At 47.3% G+C, this 14,904-nt stretch overlaps 1 pseudogene; it reads right to left on the reverse strand.

The window, feature by feature from the left end:
- The window catches only part of LOC129047380 (olfactory receptor 7E24-like), a 54,937-nt pseudogene extending 40,308 nt beyond the window's left edge, over nucleotides 1–14,629 (reverse strand).
- Nucleotides 14,630–14,904: the final 275 nt, after the last annotated feature.

Raw genomic sequence — 14,904 nt, forward strand, 5'->3', positions numbered from 1 at the left:
GACAGCCTTTCAACTCTGCCCACTTTGAGGATGTGTAGGATGATCCAAGTAAGCATGATACCTACCTTAACTTCAAGGTAGAAATTAAGGCTTGAGGGCACTTATTTGGTGCCTTATTCAGTTAATTGGAAGATTATATGGTAATTTCACTGCTCATAATAATTAAAGCTTTTTTTCACTTTAGGGATGATAATGACATTTGGAGAGTAGCACAATAAACCTCAGACATCTGTTTTGAAGATGATTGGATTTAGGAGCAGGACAGGTTTGCTGTACACTCGACAGGGCATGCTTTGTTCCCCAAAGCAGCAAAAAAGCCAGAGCCTGGAAATTTCTAAAACTTGAAGCAGATGTAAGCGGCAAAGCCAAAAAGCTGTGCCTAGAGAACAGGTCGGGTGACCGGCTGTATCTATTCCGGCCTCCCCATTGGCTCGGTGGAGGATTTCAGACAGGTCTCTCAGTTTCCCCTTCTTTGGTTTCACCTTGGAATGAGGGGAAGTCACAGCATTTCTTCCTTTGTATTTCACAGAAACAGAGGAAGCTGGATTGGCAGTCAGCAAATGTAAAGAAATACGGGCGCCCACATGGTGATTATGCTGGCCTGGCCTCAAGCTTCATATTCATCCTTAATTGATTCCCTGGCACACTCACCAGTGACCTGGCTCCGCTTCACCGAATGGCCCCAAGGGCCCTCACTGTCTTAATTCTCCTGTGGACCCTTCATTCACTCCCCCTCATCCTTCCTTTGCTGACGGTGGTTGCTTCGGACTGCCCCAATCTTTTATTTCTTTTCTTTTTTTTTTTTGAGATGTAGTCTTGCTCCGTTGCCCAGGCTGGAGTGCTGTGGCTAGATCTCAGCTCACTGCAACCTCCACCTCCCCAGTTCAAGCGATTCTCCTGTCTTGGCCTCCCAAATAGCTGGTATTACAGGCATGCGCCACCACGCCTGGCTAAATTTTTTTGCATTTTTAGTAGAGATAGAGTTTCAGCATTTTGGCCAGGCTTGTCCCTAACTCCCAACCTCAAATGATCCACTTGCCTTGGCCTCCCAAAGTGCTGGGATTACAGGCACGAGCTTCCAAGCCTGGCCTCAATCTTATGCTTACTGTTCTTAATCTGTTGCCTCATTTTATAGCCACAGCTCAGGTGACAGCTGAGGGATTACATTTGTCTGTCTCTGAGCCTCTAAGACTTCTATTTTCTTCACCACCCTCCAGGAATCCCTTTTTCTAGCTCTTGGTTGCTGGCTATCTCCTGGAGGGTGAAGTTGAAAATCTGACATCCAGTTCATTGGTGTATCTACAATCAATCCTCGTTACCTGCAGATTCTGTAGCTGCAAATTCACCTACTTGATAATGTTTCTTTATAGCCCCTAAATCAATCCCAGCGGGGCTTTCCTGGATGTGCGCCGCGTGCTGAAGGGGTTGAATGGCTGATATGCACCGTCTCAGCAGAGCTCCATCGAGGAACCTCTGCCTTTTGGTTTCCGCTCTTATACCATAAATAAATGCCCTTTCCTTGGTCATTTTGCGGCTTTTTTGAGACAGAGTCTCACTCTGTCACCCAAGCTGGAGTGCAGTGGCATGATTGCAACCTCTGCCTCTCAGGTTCAAGTGATTCTCCTGCCTCAGCCTCCCGTGTAGCTGGGACTACAGGCATGTGCCACCTCACACAGCTAATTTTTGTCTTTTAGTAGAGATGGGGTTTCGCCATATTGGCCAGGCTGGTCTCAAACTCCTGACCTCAGGTGATCCACCTGTCCTGGCCTCCCAAAGTGCTGGTACTACAGGTGTGAGCCACCATGTCCAGCCAGGGTTCTCCTAAATGTAATGGAAAGAGGAGAATTGGAATGGCAGAGAGAGAGAGAGAACTAGGACCCGCATGAATGAATCAAGTTGAGCTGGAGAGAAACTGTATTCATAGGAAAGTTAAGGCTCTGAGTTTGGAGGCTAAGCAGCGTGGGGGTGAGCAAAGCCATGGGAAGGAAAGCAGGCCTTCAAAAAACAGCTGCTCCTTCTTGATAGACGCAGGGAGGAAACAGGAAAGACAGGGGGCCGTGCGGTGTTATTTGTAGCACTTGAATAGCTTGGGTCTTAGAGTCCCAAGGCCTCCAGCTAGTGATCCACAGATGCCATTAGAGGGCAAAAGCGCTGCCGCTCCCTCATTTGCCACCAAGACCCGGTACGGCCCTGGCCTTAAGGACAAGTTAGTCAATTGCTTATTGTACATCACGGGATGAACGCTGGGAGAGAGGAAACGCAGAGTGTGTAGGGAGAGGGCAAAAACGGCTACATCTGACCCACCCCAGAGATGAGGAAGGCTTCCAAGTGGGAGGTGATGCCAGGAGGTAACCAGGTGGAAATCTCCCTCAAGTAGCAGGGACAGGTGGGCAAAGGCTCAGAGGGAGCTTCTCCAGGATCAGCAGAGCTCGATTGTAGGGTGTGAAGCTGTCACAGAGGCTGGAGAACTAAGCAGTGCCTTGCTAAGAAGCCTGCATTTTAACCTGAAGGGACATGGGAGCTACTTCAGGCTGGTAGGCAGGGGGGTGATGCTGGTTGGATTGCAATGCAGAGAAACCCTTGGTTGGCCTGCGTCTGATGGACTGGAGAGACCCTTGAAGAAATCAGGGTACAGGAAGTCCTCCGGAGGAGAAATGAGGAAGATGCCAACTGAGACCACAGCAGTGGGGAAGAGCGTGAGAGGGATGGAAATTGAGACAAATTCATGGGTGTTTGGCCTGTGCAGTCACACAGGGCCCCATGCTGAGAGGGACCCCGAGCTTGGCTTAATGCTCTGCTGTTACTGTCTTAAAATTCCTGCTCATTTTATGTTTGAATCTATGTTTTGTTTTGTTTTGTTTTGTTTTGAGAAAGAGTCTCACTCTGTCACCCAGGCTGAAATGCAGTGGTGCCATCTCGGCTCACTGCGACCTCCACCTCCCAGGCTCAAGTGATTCTCCTGCCTCAGCCTCCCAAGTAGCTGGGACTACAGCCACCCACCACCACGCCCAGCTAATTTTTGTATTTTTAGTAGAGAGTGGGTTTTGCCATATTGGCCAGGCTGGTCTTGAACTCCTGACCTCAAGTGATCTGCCCACCTCAGCCTCCCAAAGTGCTGGGATTACAGGTGTGAGCCTCTGCACCCAGTCTGAATCATGTTTTATCAGTGAAATCCAACGGGGCAATAGAACATGTGCATGGGCAGACGAGACACCAACAATAAGAGTTACCCCCGTCCCTTGCCACCACACTCCCCACGGCGTGTCTGCCGTGCCCTGAGCATAGAATCTTGAGGGGTCCGCAGTGCATGGGAGCCCAGCAAGGCTCCAAGTGAGAATAAGGGCAACCTACTATGTCCACAACGGAGTCTGCGAGAGACGCTGATAGCACCAAGAGGTCGCGGTTTCTCTTATTATAGAATCAGAATTGAAAACCAAGTCAATGGCATTCCAAGAAACAGGAACAAACAAGGAACCCTCTCCCAGCCTTTTCTACTCATCTGATTCCCTGTGGTAGCCAACCACTTCCACTGGAAATGATGACATAGGAGAGGCAAAGATAGCAGGGTCATAGTTATTTTTCCTTTCAATTCTTCCTTACACATGAGTAAGCCAAAGGTAGAGAGTGGTGGTAGATTGTATAGGTGTGAAAAAGTGAAATAAAAACAGCTGAATGGCAGGTGTGGTGGCTCATGTCTGTAATCCCAGCATTTTGGGAGGCTGAGGCGGGTGGATCACAAGGTCAGGAGTTTGAGACCAGCCTGGCCAACATAGCGAAACCCCATCTCTATTAAAAATACAAAAATTAGGCGGGTATGGTGGCGGGTTCCTGTAATCCCAGCTGCTCAGGAGGCTGAAGGTAGGAGAATGGCCTGAACCTGGGAGGCAGAGGTTGCAGTGAGCTGAGATCTCACCACTGCACTCTAGCCTGGGCAAGAGAGCAAGACTCTGTCTCAGGGAAAACAAACAAACAAACAAACAAACAGAAACAGCTGAATTAGTTGCCTGCAATGTCTCACTCTTTCTGTGAGGCAAAAAAACCCCCACATGCAAAGTACAAATTATGTCATTTCTGTAATTCCACATTTGAGTCCAATGTTCCTGTTGAAATCTGGCATTGCACAATGTAAAGAGGAACAGTATAATCCATGCTAGTTATTTAAAATGTTAATTTTTTTTACTTAGAAGGACATGAAATAACAATTGAAAGCATCATGATAAATTGAGACGCAGAGACCACACAAGAAAGAAAATGCTTTCTATGTTAATATTTCAGCAGTGCTTTTCCTCGGATTTTTGAATAAGGGGGCCCATGTTTTCATCTTGCACTGGACCTTGCAAATTCTGCAGCTGGTCCTGACTGCCAAGAGAGGGATTTAGCCATAAAATCAGCAGGGGTTTGTCGTGGGGATGTGGGGTACATGAACAGAGAGGGTTTAGGCATGGCTGCAGGGTTTTAAGCTGGTGGTACTGTTGGCTGGGAAATCTAGGCAATCCAGCACTGAAGGACAGGCTTTGTGAATCTGTTGTGGATGGGCTGAGCCTGCAGTGGCCATGGGGCATCCTGTCTGGGAGGAGGGCGAGCAGCAATTCATCAGCACAGGTGGTGACTGAGGCTCAGGAGGGGCTACTGAGGCAGGAACTGTGGGCATGGATGCTGGGGAATGCAGACATTTAGGAGATGGGACAACAGCTGGGTATGGTGGCTCACACCTGTAATCCCAGCTACTCAGGAGGCTGAGACAGGAGGATAGCTCGAGGCCAGGAGTTCAAGATCAGCCTGTACAACATAGCGAGACCCCATTTCCTCCCCACCAAAAAAAATCATAAAAAGTAAAAATACAAAAAAGAGATGGGACAATAAAGAAGGCCTCATAAAGGAGATAGAGAGGAAGGGGACAGGAGAAAAGGGGAGAGGGAAGGTGACAGCCAGAAGCAGGCATGAGAGGTTCCCTAGAGTGGGGTTTTATTATCTCAAGTGACCATGAGCAAATTACTGAACTTCTGTGTGCTGCAGACATCATGGATAAAACGAAGATAAAATGAAGACAATAACAAGAGCATTTATGGGCGGGGTGGTTGTGGTGAAGATGAAATGAAGAGTTTATATGGGAAGGGCTCAGAATTCTGCTGTATTAAATGCCTCGGGCTGCTGTAACAAGGTACCACAAGCTGGGTGGCTTAGAACTACAGAAATGCATCGTCTCACGCCTGCAGGCCAGAAGGCTGAGATGAAGGCGTTCTCAGGGCCATGCTCCCTCTGAAGATACTAGGGAAGGATCTCCCTCCCAGCTTCCGCCAGCTCCTTAGCTTGTGGAAGCAGAAGTCCAGTCTTCACGTGGCCTTCTCCCTGTGTGCATCTGTGTCCAAAATTTCCCCTTTCCATATCTATATCTATATCTATATCTATATCTATATCTTTATCTATATCTTTATCTATATCTATATCTATATCTATATATCTTTATCTATATCTACACACACATACACATATATGTAGTGTGTGTATATATATAGATATATATAATTTTATTTATTTATTTATTTATTTATTTATTTACTTATTTTGAGACAGAATCCTGCTCTGTCACCTGGGCTGGAGTGCAGTGGTGCAATCTTGGCTCACTGCCACTTTCGCCTCCTGGGTTCAAGCAATTATCCTCCCTCAGCCTCCCGAGTAGCTGGGATTACAGGTGCCCACCACTATGCCCAGATAATTTTTTTGGATTTTTATTGGAGACAGGTTTCAGCATGTTGGCCAGGCTGGTCTTGAACTCCTGACCTCAAGTGATCCACCTGCCTCGGCCTCCCAAACTGCTCAGATTACAGGTGTGAGCCACCACGCCTGGCCTATTTATTATTTTTTAAAAATGGGGGTCTTGCTGTGTTGGCCAGGTTGGTCTTGAACCTTGGCCTCAAGTGATCCTCCTGCCTCAGCCTCCAAAAGTGCTAGGATTACAGGCATGAGCCACTATGCCCGGCCTATTTTATTTATTATCTTTTTAATAGAGATGGGAATCTCCCTATGTTGGCCAGGGTGGTCTTGAAACTTGGTCTCAAGTGATCCTCTTGCCTCAGCCTCCCAAAGTGCTAGGATTACAGCCATGAGCCACTGCACCTGGCCAATTTCCCCTTTCCATAAGGACATCCATTATACTGGATAAAGCCCACTCTATCAACCTCATTTGAACTTGACTACCTTTGTAATGACTGTCTCCAAATATGTCACATTTTGAGGTACTTGGGGTCACAACTCCAAGAAGTCTTTTGTGGGAGAGGGGATGCAATTCAACCCACAACAGTGCCCTGCTCTGTTAAATGTTCACCTTTGTGAAAAAGATGACCTCCACGAGTTGTTTTCTTCAAAGGTATGAGGAAGAGAACAGTGAGGGACAACGTGAGGGTGGGGAACCTAAATTTGTTGTGGCCACAATCTCCGCAACAACCCGATGTTTCTCCCGCAGCACTCAGCAGCCCAGGTGAAGGTAAATACAAGAAGGAGAGGGAACAATGATGAGGGAGTGACACGCGCCAAAGACAACCATAGGCAAAAATACTAATGGCAGCAAGGCAGATGGGGAACACTGTTCATTGCTCTACCTGCCTCACTTTTGTTCAGGGGCCACCAGGAGGCCTGAGGTCCCAGGTGGACAGAAATCACCAAGATCCCCTCTTGGCCCCAACCAACATACGCACAGGAGGCAAACCAACTTTTGATCATTTATTAAAACAAATAAGAGGTTAATCTCTGGGTAAAAAGGCCTTGTTTGCCAGCAGCTCAGGGGATGCCTTCAAGCTGACAGGCACTAGTGTGCTTTGAAGTAGGAAGCATCACATGGGTTCTGGAGATAAGCAATAGATAAACAACGGGAGTTACCAGAAGTGTCAAGTCAGGCATCACCTTAACAGAAATTATTCCTGGAGCTAATGTGGAAGTCATTAATCCCAAGAGAAAAGACAGAGGTGGGCATGGTGGCTCATGCCTGTCATCTCAACAGTTTAGGAGGCCGAGGCGGGAGGATCCCTTGAAGCCAAGAGTTCAAGATCAGCCTGGGCAACAAAGTGATACCTCGTCTCTACAAAAACTAAACTAAATAAAATAAATTAGCCAGGTGCAGTGGTGCACAGCTACTTAGTCCCAGTTACTCAGGAGGCTAAGGCAGGAGGATTGCTTGAGCCCAGGAGGTCAAGGCTGCAGTGACCTATGATCATATCACTGCACTCCAGCCTGGGCAACAGAGCAAGCCCCTGTCTCTAAAAATAAGAGAAGACAGATGAAGCAAAGTGGGCCAAAACTAAAAAAAGGGAATTGTTCCGTTTTAGATGAAGGATTGCAAAACAAAATTTTCAAGAGCAGCAATGAAAGACCTGTCTACCACAGTATAGCCCTCAGCTAAACCACAAGTGGGCAGACTCTGACTCTCCCACGCCCCTCTCGCTCACCGCAAACCCCTTCTAGATAGAATGTTCTTCTTCCTCTTCATCCTAATGCCAGGAGCAACTTTGGTTGTACGTTCCCCACAACTGTCCCGTTTGCCAAAGCTCCAGGTTCTAGAGCCTTCCTTCCTTTCTTCTCTTCTGCTTTAAGGCGTGCTTACCCTGAGTTCAAGACCCTTATAGCCTTGTTAGATAAATGGCTACCTAAGATGATCGGTTAATCAGAGCTAGTATGGCTGATGATGGCTTCTGCAATATAATGCAATGAACCTGCGCCCACCTTCACTGAACGATCAACATTCACTTTGGTGTAATGGGGTAAACCATGAGCATATCCTTCCTGATGTGATATACAGAGAACATGACACCATTGCTGTGATACTCCCACCCCAAATGCATAAGAGTATCACCGCCAAGAAACATCAGCCAAATCCAAAGTAAGGAACATCTATCAGATAACCGTCTCGTGTTCTTCAAGAATACCAATACCATGAAAGATAAAGTAAGGAGCTGTTCCAGGCTAAAAGGGACCTACAGAGACACAACAACTGAAAATAATGCATGATCTGTGCTTATCTTTTGCTACAATATACATCACTGGATTAACAGGCGAAATCTGAATGAGGTCCATACATTAGAAAACCGTATTGTAGCAGGGTTAGTTTCCTGATTTTGATCATTGCCTTGGTTATATAAGAGAAAGTCCTTGTTATTAAGGAATACAGAGGAATATTTAGGGGTAAAGGATAACTCATCTGCCACTTAGAAAATAATAAATTAAATGGGGTAAAATGGTAGCACTGGGGAATCTCAGCGAAGGGTATAAAGGATGTCTTTGTACTATTCTTGCAACGCTTCTGTGTCTGCAAAAATAATAATAAATATTACATATTTAATAACTAAATGAATGAAAAAGTGTGCAATGTTTCTGCAGTCGTCAACCTTGGCGATGCAATAGGATCATCCCAGAAGCTCTGCATGAATATCAGTGCCCAGGCCCCAACCCAGAGATTCATAGTCAGTTAGCTGGGGGTGAAACTCCACACATCGGCATGTGTGAAACAAACCCCAAGGTCATTCTAGTGTGAATCCAGAATAATAAGCCACCAGCTTAGCCTTTAGTGTCATTGGGTGACAGGAAAGTTCTAGGCTGGGGACCTTCTGAGCCCCCCATGTCTGCTTGTTTTGAGATCTGATCTTGGGGGCAGCATGGTGACTCAAAACAAGAGCACAGTTGTGGGTCCAGTCTTGGTCCTTCCAATAATAAGATGGGAGACTTTGGGTCAGCTCCCTTGCCTGTGCCAAGCCTGGGTTTTCTCAGCTGTGGAATGAGGTTAACCAGGAAGTGCCTCAGAGGCCAATGTGCATTCAAGGAAGAAGATGCCCAGCTCAGTAACTGATATGGTGTGGCTGTGTCCCCGCCCAAATCTCTAATTGTAGTTCCCATAATCACCACATGTTGTGGGAGGGACCTAGTGGGAGGTAACTGAATCATGGAGTGGGTCTTTCCATTCCAATGTCATTATTCATGACATTGAATAAGTCTCACAAGATCTAATTTTTTTTTTCTTTTTTTGAGACCGAGTCGCACTCTATTGCCCAGGCTGGAGTGCAGTGGCATGATCTCAGCTCATTGCAACCTCCACCTCCTGGATTTAAGCAATTTTCGTGCCTCAGCCTCCTGAGAATCTAGGACAACAGGCATGAGCCATCACGCCTGGCTAATTTTTGTATTTTTATTAGAGATGGGGTTTCAACATGTTGGCCAGGCTGGTCTCAAACTCCTGATCTCAGGTGATCCACCCACCTTGGCTTCCCAAAGTGCTGTGATTAGAGGTGTGAGTCACTGTGCCCTGCCTGATCCAATGGTTTTATAAAGGGGAGCTCCCCTGCACAAGTCTCTTGCCTGCTGCCATCTAAGATGTGACTTTGCTCCTCCTCCACCTTGTACCATAATCATGAGGCCTCCCCAGTCATGTGGATGTGTGAGTCCATTAAACCTCTTTTTCTTTATCAATTACCCAGTCTCAGGTATGTCTTTATTAGCAGAGTGAGAATGGACTAATAGAGTAACCCTTACATCCCTGGACCCCAAAATGGAGTTGCCACAAGATGGCAGTCTGAAATCCTTGTGATGTCCAGCTGGCAGAAAGGAATTTGGATGAGTAGGGCTGGCCAACTTCTGGTATTGCTGGTGGGTCCTGTCATTGTGTGGGTGACTCCTTGCACCCCGGCCCTTCATAGGACTAAATTCTGGGAGGGTTCTTGGGAAAGTGGCCAGAGAAGGCAAGAGGACACCAATCTTCTTCCAGGCAGTAGGAAGGCAAGCTGGAGAGGCCAAGCTCCCAAGTAAACTGAGGCACCTCCACTGGCCCCTTTGTGAGTCATGCTTGACCTGGGTTTTATGGCAAGAATGTGCCCTCACCAAACGGTGCGAAATAAGGCCCCAGGCTCCACATCTGATCCCAGGTGCCCCCCTCTGCCCTGCCCTAGACTCACCTAAAGCTGTACTGCCCAGAGTCATGGCCTCAGGCCACACGTGGCTACTGGGCACTTGAGATGTGGCCGTCTCAACTGAGATATGCTGTTAGTGTAAAATATACACTAGTGTAAAATATACACTGTTAGTGTAAAATATACACTAGAACATAAAATATCTCATTAAGAATTTTTCAGTATTCATTAATGTTGAAATAATAATATTTTGAATATATTGGTTAAATAAAGTTTACTAGGAGAATTCATTTCACCCCTTTTACTTTTTCTAATGTGGTGACTAAATTATTTAATATTACACATGTGGATTACATTATATTTCTATTGGACAGCTCTGTTCTGAAGTGTGCACATTGTCCTTTTGTGGCTTATTTCCCTGATAATTTTATTAAAATTAAATTGAGGGGCCAGGTGCAGTGACTCACACCTCTAATCTCAGCACTTTGGGAGGCTGAGGCAGATGTATCACCTGAGGTCAGGAGTTCGAGACCAGCCTGGCCAACATGGTGAAACCCTGTCTCTACTTAAAGATACAAAAATTATGTGCCACATTTTCTTAATCCAGTCTATCATTGTTGGACATTTGGATTGGTTCCAAGTCTTTGCTATTGTGAATAATGCGGCAATAAACATACGTGTGCATGTGTCTTTATAGCAGCATGATTTATAGTCCTTTGGGTATATACCCAGTAATGGGATGGCTGGGTCGAATGGAATTTCTAGTTCTAGATCCCTGAGGAATCGCCACACTGACTTCCACAAGGGTTGAACTAGTTTACAGTCCCACCAACAGTGTAAAAGTGTTCCTATTTCTCCACATCCTCTCCAGCACCTGTTGTTTCCTGAGTTTTTAATGATTGCCATTCTAACTGGTGTGAGATGGTATCTCATTGTGGTTTTGATTTGCATTTCTCTGATGGCCAGTGATGGTGAGCATTTTTTCATGTGTTTTTTGGCTGCATAAATAAGAAAATGTGGCACATATACACCATGGAATACTATGCAGCCATAAAAAATGATGAGTTCATGTCCTTTGTAGGGACATGGATGAAATTGGAAATCATCATTCTCAGTAAACTATCGCAAGAACAAAAAACCAAACACCGCATATTCTCACTCATAGGTGGGAATTGAACAATGAGAACACATGGACACAGGAAGGGGAACATCACACTTCGGGGACTGTTGTGGGGTGGGGGGAGGGGGGAGGGATAGCATTGGGAGATATACCTAATGCTAGATGACGAGTTGGTGGGTGCAGCGCACCAGCATGGCACATGTATACATATGTAACTTACCTGCACATTGCGCACATGTACCATAAAACCTAAAGTATAATAATAATAATAATAATAATAATAATAAAAGAAAAAAAAAGATACAAAAATTAGCTGGGCGCAGGGGTGCATGACTATAATCCCAGTTATGTGGGAGGCTGAAGTAGGAGAATCGCTTGAATCCTGGAGGCAGAAGTAGCAGTGAGCCGAGATCACGCCACTGCACTCCAGCCTGGGGGACAAGAGCGAAAATCCATCTCTAAATAAATAAATAAATAAATAAATAGAAAAATTAAATTGAGGGCCGGGCACGGTGGCTCATGACTGTAATCCCAGCACTTTGGGAGGCCGAGGCAGGAGGATGACATGAGGTCAGGAGTTCGAGACCAGCCTGGCCAACATGGTGAAATCCCATCTCTACTAACAATACAAAAATTAGCTGGACTTTGTGGTGGGTGCCTGAAATCCCAGCTACTCCGGAGGCTGAGGCAGGAGAATCACTTGAACCCGGGAGGCGAGGTTGCGGTGAGCTGAGATTGCACCAAGGTGCTCCAGCCTGGGCGACAGAGTGAGACCCTGTCTCAAAAAATAAATAAAGAAATAAAAATAAATTGAGGAAGGATTGAGCATGCAAAATAGAATCAGCCTTTGACCCTGAATACCCTGCAGTGAGAATTCCCCTGTGGTTCTCAGGCTTCTGTAATTCCAGCAAATACACTCTTCCTTCAGGTTCACTAAAATGCAGATATCGTGAGATAATGCTCATTTCTCACAGCTTGCTTGAATAATAATAATGATCATTATAGTAATTTACAACTTAATAGTCAACACTGCCTTTTTAACCCAGTCTGTGAGACTGAATCGTAAACGTGACATTCTTTGAAGTAAAGCTCTCAATTAATGTACCAGACTGCATAAACTCTAATAACTTACCTTTCCACGGAAAGAGAATATGTGGGTATTCTCTTTGAAGACAAATGGTGGAGAGTAGACTCCCATCAAAGACCCTCTGGCAGTAATGAGTTGCATTCCAGAAGGTTCCAGAAGGTTCTGTGGAAGGCTGTAGTTTGGGATGGGTTCTCAGGTGTCTAACTGCTTTCTAAGTATGAAGACTCCTGGTTCGTGCTTTAGCTACACCCACAGGAGCAACAGACTAAGACATTCCTCCACACAATAACAGACCCAGGCAGTGCAGAGCCACGTGGGTCTTATCTGTTCTGTTGTCCACAGTCTGGTTTTATCTTAGACCCAGCCTTGTGCAATCCATGTTGTGTATTGGCACTCTAATTAAGTTTCCTATTTGTAAAAAGCCCCTTTCATTCGGTGATTCCTCAGGGCTTTAGGGGAACTTTCTGGAAACCAGGAAGAAGGAAATAAAGGTTGTTTTGCTGAGGATGGGTGACGTTGGGCACGGGACCCAAATGAGTGGTTTGAGCAGAAAGTAGCCTCCACGCTGGACTAATGCTTGGCAACATTATGGTAAAATTTGGGGAAGCCGGGAGAGGAGGGGGCAGAGTTTCTTTCCCAGCCAGCCAAGGGATCCCGGCAGTTTTGGTCCTAGGATGTCTCTCTGTGCATTCCCAAGTGATTGCAAGGCTTCTTCTTGTCATCGTGTCTGAGACTTGGATTCCCCAAGCGTCCTTCTTTTCCTGGAGCCTCTGAGTCCTCTATTCCTGAGGCCTTTCTTCAGCCCTCCCAATAGCCCCGCCATGATTTCATTGCAGGGCTGTGACCATCTATGACAAGCCGGCATCTTTCTTTAAAGAGGCACCTCTGGACCTGCAGCACCGGCTCTTCATGAAGCTGGGCAGCACGCACTCTCCGTTCAGGGCCCGGTAGGCCTCCCATCCTCAGCTGCCTTCTCTCCTGCTCCCCACTGCCCTGGCCTGTGCCCTTCTCACTGCAGACCTGGGAACCCACTCATCCAGGGGTTGGCAAACTAAGGCTACAGGCCAGTCTCCTGCTTTTGTAAATCAAGCTTCTTTGGGACACAACACACTCATTGCCTTCTGAGTTGTCTCCAGCCGCCTTTGAGCTACAATAGCAGAATCGCATTTTGCAACAGAGAACCTGTGGCCCGCAAAGCCTGAAGTATTTACTCTCCAGCCAGTGGGTTCCCAGGCCTGTGGCAGGATCTGTGGACCTGTGTGTCCCCTGGGGTGTCTCATGGGGCTAAGGAGGGGACCTTTGTGCAGGTCCACACACCCTGAGGTGTGCACCTGTGTAAGCTGGGGTGGTGTGGGAGGGCATCCCTGCACCCTCATCTTGAGTCTAGGGGATAAGACAGTAAGTCCCGTGGAGAAAAGGAATGAGTCAGTCTTGTTTGCTGTTGTAACCTTAGCACCCAGCAACAATATTAGAGAAAGCAAGCCCAGGCCTCGGATGGCGGGGTGGCCTGGTGCTGCTGATGTGGCCGGGCACCCCAACCGTTGGGAGCCTGCAGGCCTCGCCACGGCAGGAGATGCCCGTTCTGGGTCATGGGCCTGCTCTGTGGCCTCTCACAGGCTTTTTTTCTGCTCTTTCAGCTCAGAACCTGAGGACCCAGCCACGGAGCGATCAGCCTTCACGGAGCGGGATGCTGGGAGCGGGCTGGTGACATGTCTCCATGAGCGGCCAGCCCTGCTGGTCAGCAGCACGAGCTAGACAGGTCTGCATGACCCCTGGAGTACTTGGGGTTGGTGTGACGGCACCTGGCCAACCTGTGTTCTCCTCACCCCCGCCAGTCCTGCATACCCCCACCCCGCCACGGTCTCAATGAGAAGGGGAGGGCGTGTGAGCTGGAAGAGGGGTGTCCAGAAACAGGCCCCTGACATTCAATTCTCTTCTCATAGAGGACGAAGACTTCTCCATCCTGCTGGCAGCTTTAGAAAGTAGGTGTGCGGCTGTGGTGAGGAGCTCTGGGCTTGTCGGGGGCCACTGAGCTGTGAGCTGCTTGTCTGGCCTGCAGCATGTTCCTGTCCCAGGACACCGGGTGTGGTGGAGGTGGGCCGCCTTGAATCCCCAGTTGGGGAGTGACCAGGCCCTGACGCTGAAATGCCCCCTTCAGGAGAGTATCTCACAGAGGCTGGTGGCCTGCCCGCCAGAGCAGTGCTCTTTCTCCACCTGACCAGGTGACTCTGGCTATCGTTTATTTAAAAAAAATTTTCTGAATGGGCATGGTGGCTCACAGCTGTAATCGTAGAACTCTGGGAGGCTGAGGCAGGCAGATCACCAGAGGTCAGGGGTTCGAGACCAACCTGGCCAACATGGCGAAACCTGTCTTTACCAAAAATACAAAAATTAGCTAGGTATGGTTGTGGGTGCCTGTAATCCGAGCTACTTGGGAAGCTGATGCATGAGAATTACTTGAACCCAGGAGGCAGAGTTTGCAGTGAGATGAGATCGTGCCATTGCATTCCAGCCTGGGTGACAGAGTGAGAGTCTGTCAGAAAAAAAAAAAAAAAAGTCTATCAGAAATTCCATGTAGAATTGTTTCTTTTTTTAAACACAGAATTTGAGCAACTGACTCTTGATGGACACAACCTTCCTTCTCTCGTCTGTGTGATAACAGGTACCGCCTGGGACCCTCGGTGTCTGTTTGGTTAGGGGATGGTGGAGGGGGAGAGGCACGCAGCCTTTACCCTGTGCTTCACATGATCTTGTCTCCTTAATCCTCACTGCAGCTCTCCGCCATAGGGTCTTATACTGCTTGATGT

Source organism: Pongo abelii, chromosome 18 (assembly GCF_028885655.2).
Source record: "Pongo abelii isolate AG06213 chromosome 18, NHGRI_mPonAbe1-v2.0_pri, whole genome shotgun sequence".
Classification (NCBI taxonomy): Eukaryota; Metazoa; Chordata; class Mammalia; order Primates; family Hominidae; genus Pongo; species Pongo abelii.